Source organism: Anoplophora glabripennis, unplaced genomic scaffold (genome assembly GCF_000390285.2).
Source record: "Anoplophora glabripennis isolate ALB-LARVAE unplaced genomic scaffold, Agla_2.0 scaffold274, whole genome shotgun sequence".
Classification (NCBI taxonomy): Eukaryota; Metazoa; Arthropoda; class Insecta; order Coleoptera; family Cerambycidae; genus Anoplophora; species Anoplophora glabripennis.
The window spans coordinates 546,391-563,643 of NW_019416630.1; the positions used below are offsets into that span (position 1 = coordinate 546,391).

At 31.6% G+C, this 17,253-nt stretch overlaps 1 protein-coding gene and 1 long non-coding RNA gene across 4 annotated transcripts in view; both read right to left on the reverse strand.

The window, feature by feature from the left end:
- Positions 1 to 17,253, reverse strand: part of LOC108908810 — a 158,934-nt gene that overhangs the window by 69,320 nt on the left and 72,361 nt on the right. The window lies entirely within an intron of this gene.
- On the reverse strand, positions 13,447 to 14,336 carry LOC108908814. The gene is made up of 3 exons (XR_001964382.1): positions 14,221 to 14,336; positions 13,645 to 13,842; positions 13,447 to 13,584 (listed from the first exon to the last, which is right to left on the reverse strand). It is a non-coding gene; the product is annotated as an uncharacterized LOC108908814 (long non-coding RNA).

The window sequence follows — 17,253 nt, forward strand, 5'->3', positions numbered from 1 at the left end:
CAGAGTACGAGATTTATTCAATTCTAGGTAGAGTTCTAGGGTTTTCACATAAAATTTACTTTCTTTATTTTTTTTACCCCTCTGTGTTGAAAAATATGGTAAAGACTAAAATTTTAGTAAATTTTCTTATGATCTCACGCAAATTTGTAAAAAAAACATGTTGAAGACATAAACCCATCCTCTTTCTTTATTAATCCGTTTCCGAAATCACTCCTCTCTCTTTTCTGATATCTACATGGCTTTAACAATTTGCTTTTGTGTTATTTACTACTATTCAGAATACATAAAATAAAGGTTGACATAAAATTATTTTTCTATGTATTTCTTTAAAATAGTGAGAGAATTTCTTAAAACTTTTGTCTTTACAATTTTTCCTATATAGAAAGGGAAAAGCGATAAAGAAGGTAGAATTTTATGAGACAGTCTATACTGTATGTGTACAGATGGAGTTGAAAAGAGTGAAATGTTTTTATTGTTAGAAAAAAATCTTGTTTAAATGTACAAACATTTAGTTTTAAGTGAGCCAATAGTATTCCATGCTAAAAAATGATTAGAAATATAGTTGTTTATAGTTTATTTGTAAAAAAATAAGTTTTTTAAACGAACAAAAAATTCCTTTCCTTACACCTAACAAATTTCAGGAAAAGTTTATTAAGAATTAAAGATTATACTTTTATTCCTTTGAAAACAATCTGCCTATTTTGATTTTTTTAAATTCTCCATCCTGTATAATTGAAGAAAGTAAGAAAGCTGTTTAAAATTAAAATATATGTTAATGTCCTAAATGTGTTAAAGATCAGTTTTAATTTTGAAATCGAGTAATTTATCAAAATAAAAAATATCACAAGAGGTTGATTACCTTCAAATATACACTTTTCTCAATAATATTTTTTATTATCTTACTTACTATATGAAAAAGGCAGTTTACCTACACAGAAAAAATTGTCTTGCTTTCGCCAAGGCCTACTAAATTGTTCAGAAATAAAACTGCTACAAATTATTATTTTGTCATACATACTCTTAATCCAAAATTTCTAAATTTTATGTTTTGTTGTTTATACCTGACGGTCAAAACATGGGTTCACGTACATATTAAATACTTTAAAAAGATTACACAGCCCCACAAATTAAAAAAAGTATCGGATCTGGTATTCAGACCCATGTATTTCCATGTATTTTTTCCGCTGAATCCGAATCTGCCTTCAGATTTGGCTCAACGGGTCTGAGTTTTCGGGAAAATTCAAAAAACAGGTCAAAATTCACAAAAAACGTAATTTACGACGAAAGTTATAAAAAATAAAATCTAATTATTCTACCAGCTCACTAGACGTATGATTTTTCACTCGTTTAATTCCAATTTATCATCATAGTTTATCAAACATCCCATATCTTGGAAGTCTTTTATCATTTTCGATACAATTTCTTCGTATTTAGGACTCTTGTTGTTTTCTAAAAAAATGTTCGCCCTATAGGGCGAAAATTTCCGAATACTTCTGAGGCGAAATTGTATTCGATGGACCTCAAATTCGGACATTGTTCAAAGATGCAACATTCATCACTACAATGAGTAGCGTTGAGAAGAGACTAGTTTCAAAGCTGTAGCGACAAATTTTTTAGGAACCAAGAAGAGTCCTAAATACGAAGAAATTGTATCGAAAATGATAAAAGACTTCCAAGATCTGGGATGTTTGATAAACTACAAGTTGCACTTCCTTCATTCACATCTGGATTGGTTTCCTGAAAATCTTGAAGATGGCGAACGATTTCATCAGGATATGAGGGTTATAGAACAGCGATATCAAGGAAGGTGGGTTGAAAACATGATGGCCGATTTTTGTTGGTTGTTAAAAAGAGAAACGAAAAATAGAGGGACTAAACGGAAGCGTAACTCTTTGCATAGATCCTTTGAAGAAGAAAGAACACGTTATAGCAACAAAAATAAGAATGATTTGTAGATAGCGTTTTCTTTTGTTTAGAAAGTAGAGTATTCTACAAGTTTTATTGCATTATCAATAATTTAGGCTGTTATCTCATCTCTCAGTCTCTCAGTACAAAAAGTAGATGGATAGATGGGTGGGTTTTATAGGTGGTACAGGTGGATGATAGAAAGATGTATGAATTCATAAATGGGTGGATGGATAAAAAGATGGATCCAGAACTCTGCAACACGAATTATGCCATAGAAATGGCGTTTTTAATATATTTTCTGTTTTTGAATGAAATTGGACCAGCTTGTCTGACTCTTATGATGATAAATTGGAATTAAATGAGTGAAAAATCATACGTCTAGTGAGCTAGTAGAATAATTTGATTTTTTATAACTTTCGTCGATCGTAAATTACGTTTTTTGTGAATTTTGACCTGTTTTTTTAATTTTCCCGAAAACTTAGACCCGTTGGGCCAAATCTGAAGCAGATTCGGATTCAGGGGAAAAAATACATGGAAATACATAGGTCTGAATACCAGATCCGATACTTTTTTATTTTGTGGGGCTGTGTTATGAATAAAATCAATTACTACGTTTCGAATCATTTCTCTGTAGAGAACGCCCTGTATGTGTTGGGCTAAATTTGTGTAAATTTAAACATAAGCAGAATTTTTTAAAAAGAATGGGTTTTAAAAAAAATAAAAAAGTTTTCCCTTTTTTTCAACTTCATCAGCCAAGCCACATTTGTGTACTATTTAATTTAATACAAACAATATTTGAAATATTCTTCGTCTGCTTCTATTATTTGGCATTTCTTTTCTAACTCCTTACATGTTATTAAATAATCTTAAGTTGCGTTACGTACCTACACTTTCAGTTTATTACTCCAACCACTTGGATTTAGATCTGATTGATGAGATGGTCATCTTCTATTTTATATTTATTCAAAATAAATCATTTTAAAGTTTAATACGAAATACTTATCACAAAAATTGTCAGTTTTAATCTTATTTTTTTTATTTTCGTGATTGTACATATATGTATTTTTATTCTAGAGATAAAATTAGAAGTATGTGAAAAATTTGGAAGCAGAGGATTTGGAGCCGCATATCCGAGAAAGTGTTTTAAATAAGATTCACTCGCATGCAGTATATATTTCATCGCAGACTATTTACATTCCAGAATTTCCAAATAAACGTGGACTTATTACTTAAATTTACGTCCTAATCTAAACGTGCGGTCCCGCACAATTAGTCACTGTCGGAGAGATGATTGGGCACATTTTTGGCCGACCTCCAACAGGTAATGTTTATATTCGCTTCGTATTAATTTTTCTGTTTAAGTCCGACCGAGCTGTGCTGGAATCCTCTAGCGGCTACTTACGGTAAGTGTGACCAAAAACCAAAATCAATTATTGAAAAAGTTACTAAATTTAGTCGTAGTATTAAGTACATTTTTTCTATCATTTCAAAATAACCGCCAGTTTCGAGAAGTAATTATAGATTGTGTACCATTGTCAGTGATTCCAGTATAGTACCATGAATGTTATTCAAAAACAAAAGAAAAGATCTTATAATTTCTCTCAGTGATGGGACGACACTTGTATTAATCGCAATGTTAAAAATAAACTAGATATTTGAAACTTGTTTGTTATTTTCTGTTTTTAAATATATTTATCTGTCTGACACTTACACTTAGTTTTTTTTAGAAATGCTAAAATTGCGATACGACCCCTCCTACGGCGCCGAGTACAAATGGCTACCAGTACCACCTCAAAAATACTTCTGGGACATCAGTACCTTCGACCCTCTGAGTGTTAATGCTCCTTCAAGGTACCGGTACTGGTACCCACATTACTGGCCTTCCCATCTGTTGGAATATGTACCCACGTATGATTCCCTCAGACAAGTGCGCGTAAGTTGTATATAAATCTAAATATATTTTTTTTATTTACTTCAGTTTCTATTTCAGCTAAGGAACAATTTGTACCGGGTATAAATACCATTGGAAATGTCACCAATAAAGATGGCTTACATCTAAATTCTCAATAATTATTTTTGTTGAACAAATATAAATGTGATATTAAAATATAGTTTTTATTTCCTGCTCTGTTTTGATTTTATTTATTACTTTTCAAACGATCATGTCAAAAGCAATGTTTATACCGCTATTAATTTTATTGCACGTTGTCTTCTTAATAGTGCGATAAAAATGTCTAAATTCATCCTTATAATATTTACTGGAACAAGATCAACATATAATCTACAGAAGTTATTGTGAAAATTTCATTAAATTCATCCAGGTCATAATAAGGAAGTTTAGGAAATTTTTCTTTTCATAAAAAGCGTAGATACATACAGGGTGTTGCATGACGAGAGGGATATGGCTTAATGGGAGATAGAGGACATCTAGGGTAACTAGGATTGCCTATCGAAATAGCTCCTTGGCCATTCTTTATTGAGATACAGGGTGATTTATGATTTTTGGTCAAAACTGCTTTATGTAGGTAGGGAATGGAATAATGGGTTCATATTTGGTAGGGTTAATGCATTCACGATACTTCATGTATGCATGTATGACACCAAAAAAATCAAGGTCCGGACTGCAAAAATTGTTAATTTTTTGTGCAAGTCTAGAAAACAACACTCTGTATGTATTTTTTTGAAATTCCGATACGATATTCGGAAAGAGCATAAAAAAGTGATCTTAAAGAAGTGTTTCTTTTTTTTTTGTTACACATTGGTGGTTATTTAAATAAGTTATTGAATATACGAGACTACGGCTTCTAAAACTAAATTACGTAAAGGACACATGATAAAAATGGTTTTGCAACTAAAATTAGCGAAGGCTTAATTAAGGGTAAATGTTATAAATAAGCATGCATATTTTAAACCTCATTTTCTTTAAATAATATGTATTCCAGGTCCGGACTGCAAAATTTTTTATTTTTTTTTTTGTAACTCTAGAAAACATCGCCCCGTATGTACTTTTTTTGGTATTACCATACGATTATCGAAAAGAAAATAAAAAAGTGATCTCAGCAACATGTCTCTTTTTCTTGTTACACTTTGATGATTACTTAAATACGCTATTCAATGTACGGTAACAAGGCTTTTAAAATGAAACTATGAGTAAGTAAGAAACACATGACATGAGTAAGTAAAAGATGCATGATAAAAATATTAGTTTATTTCTTTTAGTAAATAGAATTTCTATAAAATGGAAACAAAAATGCAAATAGGAACAAAGACTATTTAATAAAAGACGGAAAACAAATAACAATAAAACACAAAGAAAATAATAGGTGTCTAAATATACTTTACTATGGCAAATTAATTTTATAACAAATTTTCAAAGTGGCCTCCCTCAACTTCGATACATTTTCTTACTCGTTTACCCAAGTTTCCAATTGCTCGACGTATCATTAGTGGACTATTTCGTTATTATGGGGTAAACTAGAAACGATCGTATAATAAAACAAATTGGAAAAAAATATTATAAACTAAGTTATTTTATTGACCACTGTCCCAATAAATAAATTCAAGAATAATTATGTGGTCAGCAAATTGATGTATATTTAAACTGAAACAGAAAATAGGGAATACATATTTTTTAAATAACTAACAGAGCAGCTAACAAGATTGAAGTGATACTTGAATGATACCGGAACAACCTCATTGTACCTCGTACACATTTGCGAAGATATTGCGAAAGTAATCTCAAAAAATTGCAATTATGATAAAATATAATTTTCTAAAAGGGTACTTTAAGAGAAGCACACACAAAACACTCTTATACATTTCTATAATGAAGATTCCGATAATCAAATGTTACTGGTACTTTGTACCAGAATAAATAAGAAAACACTTATAAAGACATTGTTATTAAGAATGTTTGCAAATATGACCATGATTTTTTCACTTAGTCCAAGATTCAATCTGCCTTAATTATAGCATTAGAGGATTTCATCACCATTTTTTTTCTTATTTAAAGTGGTCCAATGTATCAGTGAAATTTGTATTTTCAAAATCTGTGTTATCGACCATAAAAAAAAATATCCAAATATTCTGGGAAACGATAAATTTATCGATATCGAACAAGACTACCATAAATGAATTGTTTTTCCGAGAATGCAATAAAAGAATGGAACATTTACTGAATTATCCCTTGTACTTCCATCACTGTAAATGAGGAAAAAACTATTCTTCTATGACATTATTGCAATCATTAATTTTAAGACCTGTGATGGGTTTAATTTCAATCTTTTCTTGATTTAGATAAGCCATGGTGGCTGAATTATGTGTTGATCTTTGCCCAAAGAGTATTAGAAACAAGAATGGAAGATGTTTTCTTCTGAAGTGTGAACAGGTACCTATATTTTGTAGTGTATTACTATTAGATTGGGTCTTTGGATAAATTGTTTTTTGTTTTTTTTTTTTGAGGTAATTATAAATCTCGTTATATTTGTTATCAGAGCAAACAATAGCTTAATACTTTAAAAATAAAGTAACAATTTCATTTATTGCTCGAAAGTTTTTAGCATTATTTCTCTCCCCTAAACATTATTATGACATTCCAGTGATAACAGAGAAACACTGTTTACGACATTACAGCGACATAATTATAATACTAAAGGCAAGAATCACGTAAAATCTTTATATTTTTTCAGTATTCACGTAACAAAATGAAGCTCTAACTTGCCACTCTCAGTATGTAAACAGTTTCTGCGTATATTTTCCAATTTTATGGCATTAGTCACCTCAAACAGTATACGATTGGATGCAACTTTGGCTCCATTCCAACAGGTGAACTTTATATTCCCTACATTCTCAACGTCTTACTAAAAATCCAAGCAACTTGTGTGCAAGTGCGATATATCATCAACAAATCGTAAGTATGTCGATGTAGCAAAATACTGTAAACACGGTAATTTTTCACAGAGGATGTTGAGACTATCTGACGATCCACTCTGCGGTGGCACGTACAAACACCTGCCCGTACCATCACAGAAGTATTATCTGGATTATAACACTTACGATCCTTTGAGTATCTACGAACCATGGAGGTATCGATATTACAAGCCATATCACTGGAACTACTTGTCTTACTATGATTATCTCCCATCAAGTTATGATTATATCCTATCGAGTTATGATTACCTTCCATCGAGCTATGCTCTCAGACGTTTACGAGTAAGTAATATGAAATATACACAAAAAGTTGAAGCAATATCATGCAAAAAACACAAAATTTTTTGCAAATAACATTAGATATAAGTAGGTACTTTGACTTGAAGACTGAGTTTTGCTTCCTTATCCCTATCCTAAACACCCTTCAATTTACAGTTATTAAAATTTTTAGAAATAGGTGTCGTTTTCTTTTATATTATAATAATATATTTCTTATCTGATTTCAGTTGAGAAGTTACCTGAGGAGTTTATATGATGTGTAAACCTGTTAGTGCTATGGAAAAAAACAAATTTTAAAATGTTTAATTGAGAGCTGTGTATAATCTATTTTTCGAAAATTATTTCTAAAGAATAAACTATTTTTAAGTATAAAAAAAGGTTTTTTTACTTTCCTCTTCAATCACTTTTTTTTATTTTAGACCAGAATAAATAGAAAATTATAAATGTAACTACACGAGTATACTTATATCCAAAAATTTAAATTATTTAAAAAAAATGAATAATCACATTTGATATTGTCTGTAATAATTTATTTGGGGAATATATTAGAAAAAGAAGATTTCATAATTCAAAAATTTGGAAGCATTCGTAACAAAAAGTTATTCAACGGAATAACAGAATTGTTTTGGGAAAATAATAATGTGTACAATACGGTATAAAAGAAGCTAAAATAGTCCGCGTTTATTTTGCTAAACTTTTGTATTACATAACTTATGCATTATAATATCACCTAGAACAACCCATAACATAGAACGCTATGTGTCATATATTACTGACGAACCATGTCCACCATCTCTTGTTGATATAAAAACTAAATCGGGCAGTTTTGCTAAATGGAATATCCCGTATATTTATCAAATACTGTTGTATTTTACCCTCTATCTATCCATATTACACTTCCCTATAACTATCTTTCTTAATTTTTCTATTATTGACGGTTTTTGTAATAAGTAATTAAAATGATCCAATTTCTTGCGAAGATGGCTGTGAAATTGCTAACCAGCTTAAAAACAAAACAACCATTGTCAGCAAAAATACCAAAAGCTACTACAGATGGTGCTATATGTTAAGGATACGCAAGTGCTTAACAGTTAATGGCGGTTATATTGAACACTTAAAACTTAAAACAATTTTCTTGAGGTTGCGTTATCTGACGTTAATCAATAACAATTATGTACCTACTCCTTTAGTTATCTATTATTTAGTTATTTAACGTATTTTCATGGTGTTATTTTTTACTTAATATGATTTGATTGATTCCTTAAAATTTTCATTAATGTATTTCTGCTTATTAGTAGTAATAAACTGAAATATCTCTCATTAAAAATGCTGCATGTTCTATTTATAATTCCATTGCACTACCCACGAATAAACAATAAATTTTAAATACCGGCAGTGGAATATGGTTTTTATAAATCAATATTTAACTGCCACTGTCAGATTAACAGCAAATGATGACTTATGACATATTGGTTGCTTTGTTTTAAGTTTGCTAGCAATTTCACAGCCATCCTCGCAAGAAATTGGATCATTCTAATGACTATTCACAAAAAAATAGGGAAGTTAATATGGATAGATAGAGAGGCAAATTCTACAACAGATTTTAATTAAATCTACAGGATCTTCCATTTAGAAAAACCGATTTTGATAGAATTGAAATATCTCGAAGATCATTAGAGATAGGGATATTAGGGAGGCTTGAAAGTCCCCCTAAAAAATTTGCAGAAATATCATGGTGTTCCATTTAAAATAAGCATGTGATGGCGACTTTCGGAATAACCGGAAGAGCTACAACAATGGAATTATTTTATATAAAAATAGCACCCCGAAAACTCCAAAACCTTCATTTTCAAAACTGAAATCGAAGTAGTCTCTGAAATATCCTAATGGGCCGTCACCGTAAGACAGCCTGCATATGTACTTAGGTATATAAAATGTAAGGCGTCTCAATATTTGCAAGAAATACTGATTTCAAACAGTTTTAATATTGATTTACTTTACCTTATTTCAAATTTCACTTCTCAGAATATCACTAAATCTCAACATTTAAATTAATCACAATTAGGTATACTTTTCAAATAAAAATTACTTCACAAATTTTCTTGGAGTTAAAGTACAATTAAAAACAATTGAATAATTTTATAGTTTATGACTCGTTTGTGTCCCTAAAGCCGGGTATAAAGGTAAGTTCCAGTTCTTGATTTTAGTTTATGTCCTTGTTATTGGTTGTATAATAAAAGGCTTGTATTGCAGCCAATAACAAAGAAGAGGAAACGGCTTAACCACCTTAACTTTGTCAATATATTTGCAGGGAAAGTTATTTCTGTAATATTCGCAGACCTTTTACATTTATACCTTGCCATATATAGTTGACATATTTATTAAAATTTGTGATCAGTTCTGAATACTACTAAAAATCTGAATACCTAACTGACAAAGTGTGGTACGAACAACTACCCGCTCTTGTAATTTTCGAGGTCAAAAAAGAGGGTCCCATTTAAAATTTTGAATTTGATCTTTAAACGACCTGGAAGGTCAAGATCCTTTTCAAGGTCATGTCAAGATAGTCCCTACAACTTTTGTATGAAACATTTAAAAAAAAGTGATTCGAATGAGATATTGTTTTTTTTTTGTCTTTTATGGCCACTTTGTGGCCAAAATACGAGTTAAATCGGAAAAATAATAAAAACAAAAAGTTTATTTTTTTCGTTTTTCAAACGAAATCGTAAGATGGACCTTTCAATGGCCCCCTCGGTCCTCTACAATTTTTGTCTGAAACTTTTTCGATGCCGAGATATTATTTTGTCTCAAGATAAATGCCCCACTCTGTATATACCATTTATCGATCCCAGGGATGTCGAGTTCTTACTAAATACAATTAATTATGATACGACGGTCAATTTAAATACTGAAGACGACATATTAAAAAATTAATCAGTTACAATTATCAATCGTGTGTATGACCTTATGTACATGGCAATTGCAATATTTATAAAAAGTGTACAAATTTTGACAGATGGTCGCTGGGTTAATTTCAAACATCTTTTCTTATATGAACAGTCCGATTTGTTTTTGTTTAGAAATTACAAGTATTTTAAAAAATATAATTACTGTTAGAATCGCATTAAAAATTGTTTATTTTAACTTGACATGTTGGTAATATAGACTGATTTGTAACCAAAGGTTCCTAATGAATGGGAGGGCAACGGGGCCACAGTTTGGGTGAGAAGTGTTGATAGAGTACTGGATAGGGGTTTTAAGGGACAGATAGGTTTTGAGCTNGCCATCGGATAGTCTTGTGTACTATCCCAGGTAATCTTGTGCATTACCCAACATCGATGGTCCTGTGAACCATCGGATAGTCTTGTGTACTATCCCAGGTAATCTTGTGCATTACCCAACGTCGATGGCCCTGTGAACTATCAGATAGTCTCGTGTACTATCTCAGGTAATCTTGTGCATTACCCAACGTCGATGGCCCTGTCGACTTCCCAATGGCTTGAGTTTGCTCCATTTCAGCTGGTAGGCCGCGGGGACGCGACCACGTCAGGATGGCCGAATGTTAGAATCGCATTAAAAATTGTTTATTTTAACTTGACATGTTGGTAATATAGACTGATTTGTAACCAAAGGTTCCTAATGAATGGGAGGGCAACGGGGCCACAGTTTGGGTGAGAAGTGTTGATAGAGTACTGGATAGGGGTTTTAAGGGACAGATAGGTTTTGAGCTGCGTAGTGCGCGGTTGAATGTTATATTTTGTTCCGAGTTGTATTAATATTGTCGGTGATTAAAAACCGTATTGTATTTAATTGACTTGGTTTTATTTGTTTCAATCATTAACTCTAACATTATATATTTTAATCAAAGTAGTCTGATAAGTAAATTACATAATTGTTATTTGTGTCATTTTGTTTATTCATTTGACACTTAGGGTTAAAGTGCTAAATAAAAAATTTCATTTATTTACAGCTGAAGATATGCAGATATTATCTTTGTGTATGGATATTTTTCAGTGAGAACGCCAGATAAGCAGCCCGAAAATACCGACGAAGATACTCAAACAGACATCAACCTGCTCTCACAGTATTTAATTCATCATTTCGTAGACTTCGCGTAGAAAGTAACCCCGTTCCAAAAAAGGTTATTCGTCCTACTGAAATGAATGTACAAAATGGAGACGATGTAATAGATGCTGTCATTGACAACTCTTGTTGTTATTAATTATAAATTAGTGTTCAGCGTATAGCAAGATCTTTATTTAGCATCAAATTTTGTATGTATCCATTTCATCGCCAAAATGTACTAGTGGTACATGCTGGAGATGCTCCTCAGCGATTAGAATTTTGTCCCTGGTTACTTGCACAAAATGATAGATTCCTTTCGCCTGTCATGTGGTCTGATGAAGCGAGTTTTATTAGGGGCGGCATAATTAATAATCATAATGAACATATCTGAGCGTTACAAAATCCGCATGCAATTAGATTAAGACGATTTGGGATAACATTTTCAATAATAATTTACTGCCTGTACAACTGATCGTTTAAATACAGATCTGTATGTAACTTTCTTGGAAAACAACCTTTTTCATTTAATTGATGACGTAGGGTATAATATTATTCAAAATATGTGGTATTAGTACGATGGTGCACCACTACATATAGGGAGATAGGTAATTTCTTAGTTAAACGTTCATTTCCCGAATTAATGGATAGGTTAACAAGGTCCAATAATAGCATGGCCAAAGCGTTCCCCGGATCTAAATCCTATGGACTTTTATTTATGAGGACATATGAAGCAGCTTCAGAAACTTCAGGGGCCGATAGAGATTCAAAAAATAATATGAGCTTGATATATGTCATATTCGAAAAATGCTTCGTTAAGAAAATACAGGGTGTTCAATATTGGTTTAAAAAAATCAAATTTATTCATTCTTGTCAAACGAGTATATATTTCAATGAAATTTTATAGACGTTAACTACCACTGAAAGAGCACGTTTCGCAATGAAAAACATTATTTTTAGTTTTGCCAGTGGCGTCCGTACTAGCACGTTACTGGATATTTCTAAAGAAAAGAATGGTACGCCACTGGACTTTTACGTTTGGGGAAATGTAAAAGACAAAGTTTACGCTACTCCAGTGTTAACAAGAGATGATTTAGTTTCAAGGATTCAGCGAGCCTTCATGCCAATGATATGCGGCGAAATCCAAATGAAGGAGCTGCTGCAATAAATTAATTAGTTACACGATGTCGAAAATGTATTGAGGTGGGTGGACTACATGTCGAGCGATTTCTTTAACTTACATTTTTATTTTATTTTATTGTTGTTGCTGTTGTACGTCACTAATTAAATTGGTTGTTTTTCTTGTTAGTTTCATTAACTTAAAAAATGAAATTACATTTACATTGTATGTGTTAAAAGTGTTTTTTATTTTTTTACTCGAAAACGTTGAGTTGTACAGAAAACTCTAAAGATAGCTTCTTTCTTCCAAATTGAATGAAGAATCCAAAATTGATTTTTATTTTATGTAAAAGCAGTGCCGTACAATTTTTTTCTTTAGAAATATCCAGTAACGTGCTAGTACGGACGCCACTGGCAGAATTAAAAATGATGTTTTTTTTATTGCAAAACGTGCTCTTTAGATAGTAGTTAACGTCTGCAAATTTCAATGAAATGTCTTTAGCCGTTTGACAACAATTAGTAAATTTGATTTTTTTTAACCAATCTTTAACAACTTGAATTTTCTTAACGAAGCATTTTTGAAATATAGTTTATATGAGAAACTCATATTATTTTTTTAATCTCTATTGGTCCCTGAAGTTTCCGTATCGGAAAGGTATTCAAAGTTGTTTTGGATTTATGTAGGGTATATAGGACACATATATTTAAAAAAAATAGGTTGTACCTATATTCTTTTCAGTGTGGTAGGAATACAGAATTAAGTAGTACCATGTGACGTCATTTGCCAGTAGACAAAAGATTATACATGATGCGGATTTTATGTATTTAAAAACTGCCAATTTTTCTGCTCTTAAATATTCTTATGTTTGGCAGAGACCAGTGTGTTTATTTTCTCAAAATTGTTTTCGCCCAAAATACAAATCCTTTATATAATATCTACGGAAATATGTATTTCGTCAAAATTATTTTTGGATGAAGTAATCTGTTATCCAATGAACAATAAACAAAGTTAAATAATAATTCATTCGTTTAAAAACATGCTAATTTACAAAGAAGAGCGGAAATAGCTCAAAACACAAAACTGTAGCTCAGTAACTGTTTCCAAAAATATTTTAACTGATTACAGCGTATACTTAAACAATTCTATGATTTTGTTTACAATTCTTTATTAAACACAAAATCAACGTTAACAAGCTGAAATTACATTCTTTAGTAAATCTATTTTATATTATATCACAGCCATACTTCAATATCTCTTCACCGCAAAGTGTACAAGTTGTTACGAACCTAGAGTGAATAAATAAATATAAATTAGAAATTCGTCAACGCTGCTTGAAATTTTCTTACTCTTATCTTCCTGAGATGATGCTCAGTAGGCCACAAATCAAGCAAACTAACTGGCCAGTGATAGGGAAAGAGACGGTTGTAACCAAGGGGCCAGTAAGTTGATAGAGGTCCCAGTGCGTTATCGTAATAGTATCTGGAAGAAGGATACCATCGCACCTGGTTGCCATATATGTGGTCGTACCTTAACTTCAACATGGTCTACAAAGGGACACAAGTTTTGATCCAGATAATATTGGAGTACCGAGTGTAGCAAAGTAGGCAACAATTATATTTTGCAGTATAATAGTAATGGTTCGTATGACATAATTCTGTGATTTGGTATTAGTTCTAGACTGGTAACATCTTAAACATTAAAACTAAAATTGAAATTCCATAAACAAAAAACATAAAGCTAGATTGTAATATAAACCGCTATTATATTTATTTAAATTGTATAGCTTCAAATAAATTTTATTTTATTATATAACAACTGAAAATAACTATATCCATTTAAAGTTTTTATTAATTGGGAAACCATTGTTGCCAACATTCGCTATAAAATCTTAGAATGCACCGAAAACATATTTTAGTACTTACGTTAGGTTTTTTGTGACAGAACCACTGCACTGACTTAAGTCAAGTCACACTTGACCGTTGCTCAAACCGACTAAGTCAAAGTTATTGTGGACTTGGCCTGGAAATATTTCACAGTTATTGCCAAAAACTGAAGCGATTGCCGTTTTAATTTATTTTCGTCGCGTTTATTTTATTTTTTTAAAATAGCGGCAGATACATATGGCCAGTGATATGTAAATAATCGTCTCTAATTATTATGTCCTACGTATCCTGCCAAAAGATGATATATGTTTCTTTAAATTCTCCAGTGATTTATTTTATTTGGCACAAAAACTAACATGCATAAAATGCAGTAAAAAATTAGACCAATTTTATTACTCTTTCTTAGTACGGAATTTCTGACTGAATATTGACCAATGCAATTTTAGTTGAGAAATATGAAACGGACTTTTAATTCGACAGATCCTTGGAAATTGAGTGAAGAAAATTATTTTCCAAACAGGCGATATAGTACGACATCATTTTATTGAAAATTCTTGAGACATCTTGAGAAATAATTTTAATATGAGAAGTCGGTGCTTTGCTGTTTAATCAACTGAAAAATTCATTTTTGGTGTGTTGTCAGTTCCCTTAAACGATATTATTTCCTGACTCATCATAATTAATGATCCAGTCAGAAATCAGAACATACATTGTAGCGATGTGGCAATAACAAACATTTGAATAAATAATATGGAAAATCTCTTCTTCTGTGATAAATTGATGACAGTTATAGAAAGTGGCTTTGTCCCTTCAAAACTGAATATATCAGAGATAAAAAATAATCAATAGCACCATGTCACATTCAGTTTTTACGCATATAACCGCATTTACATCATAGTCCAAGCTTTATAGAGAAATGCTTACAGAAATTATTACCTGGACAAAAAAAATATGACCGTATAGAAAATTAAATTTTAAATTGAGTTTCTTGTTATTTAAAATCGATCCAAAATGGCGAACGTGGTTAAAAAAATTCGCAAAGTTGCAAAAAACGGTTTTTCTAAAATAACTAAAAAAATATAACACCGATTGAAAAATTTTAAATGAGAAAGTTATAGGTTTTAAAAAGATCTATCGACTGATTTTTTGTAAGTATCGATTGCTTTGTTACTTTTCGAGATATATCGAAAAAACCGTTAAAAATCTTCTCTTTTCTCTTCTTCTATAACTTGTTTACATTTACGTTTCCATATTTGCTATTTACTGCAAGCATAGTCCGCGGCAAGCCAAAAAAGTACATTTTTGAAAAATTTAAAAATATTAATTGTTTTTCGAGATATATCGATTTTTTGAAAAAAAGGCAATCTCGAAAATTAGCTACATCTTCTCAGCGGATAGCCCTATAGTGACGATTTTCGATTTATTTTCTTCGTAAAGAGTTATATTATCATGCTGATAAAAAATCTTGACGATTTTATTAATTTTAAGGATCAAAAAATTACTTGCAATTAGTTGCACTTTTTTTAGGTATGTTTTTTTCAAATAACTATTTCAATTTTTATTTTATGAAAATGACTTTTAAAGAAAGAAATTGCTGACATTTTTTCACGAATTTAAAAAATATATATCTTTTTACGACCCTCTGAATCCGAGATAATTTTTTATTTAAAAAAAAATTGAGGACGCAATTATCATTTTACAGCGATGCGCTTGATGGAGGTTAATATTGAATACTTATATTTTCAGAAAAAAAAATATATATATAGGATATGTTTACTTGATTTTTAGTATTAGTAATTGAGTAATATACTGCAGCGTGCAAGCGCTGAGTGCGTCAGCCGGACCGAACGGAGAAGTAGGATGAAGCGGCGCGCGCTCGCTCTGAAAAGTGATGACGTGAAGTCTAAATGGCTGGCGCTTGCAAAATTTTTGATATCTCGGCTTCTGGACCACGTACAAAAATTATTTTGTACTTAATCTGGGATAGCTAAACACGAATATTATAGTCATTTTCGCCTTAGAAGCAAAATAGTCTCGTAAATGTTTAGTTTTTATTTAGACTGCACGTCATCAGTTTTCAGAGCAAGCGCGCGCCGCTTCCCCCTACTTCTCCGATCGGTCCAGCTGACGCACTCAGCGCTTGCACGCTTTTTTTTTTGAAAATATAAGTATTCAATATTAACCTCCATCAAGCGCATCGCTGTAAAATGTTAATTGCGTCCTCAATTTTTTTTTAATTAAAAAAATTACCTCGGCTCCAGAAGTCGTAGAAAAACATTTTTTTTTTAAATTCGTGAAAAAATGTCAGCAGTTTCTTTCTATAAAAGTCATTTTCATAAAATAAAAATTGAAATAGTTATTTGAAAAAAAAAAAAATACCCAAAAAAATCACGAAAAGTAACGAAGCAATCGATACTTACAAAAAATCAGTCAATAGATCTCTTTAAATCCTACAAATTTCTCATTTAAAATTTTTCAATCTTTGCTATATTTTTATAGTTATTTTAGAAAAACCGTATTTTGCAACTTTACGTATTTTTTAACCATGTTCGCCATTTTTGATCGAGTTTAAAGAACAAGAAACTAGATTTAAAATTTAATTTTCTATACGGTCATATTTTTTTTTTGTTCAGGTAATAATTTCTGCAAGCTTAACANGCCGGTTGCTGATACCGACCCCTATCTGTACATTCCAGTGAGGCAAGGTTGGAAACTTCGCTCAACCTGAGAGGGTCCTATGTACCTTGGAATGGTCCTATTTGCTGTCCAGGTAATCTTGTGCACTACCCAACGTCGATGGTCCTGTGAGCCATCGGATAGTCTTGTGTACTATCCCAGGTAATCTTGTGCATTACCTAACGTCGATGGTCCTGTGAGCCATCGGATAGTCTTGTGTACTATCCCAGGTAATCTTGTGCATTACCCAACGTCGATGGTCCTGTGAACCATCGGATAGTCTTGTGTACTATCCCAGGTAATCTTGTGCATTACCCAACGTCGATGGCCCTGTGAACTATCAGATAGTCTCGTGTACTATCTCAGGTAATCTTGTGCATTACCCAACGTCGATGG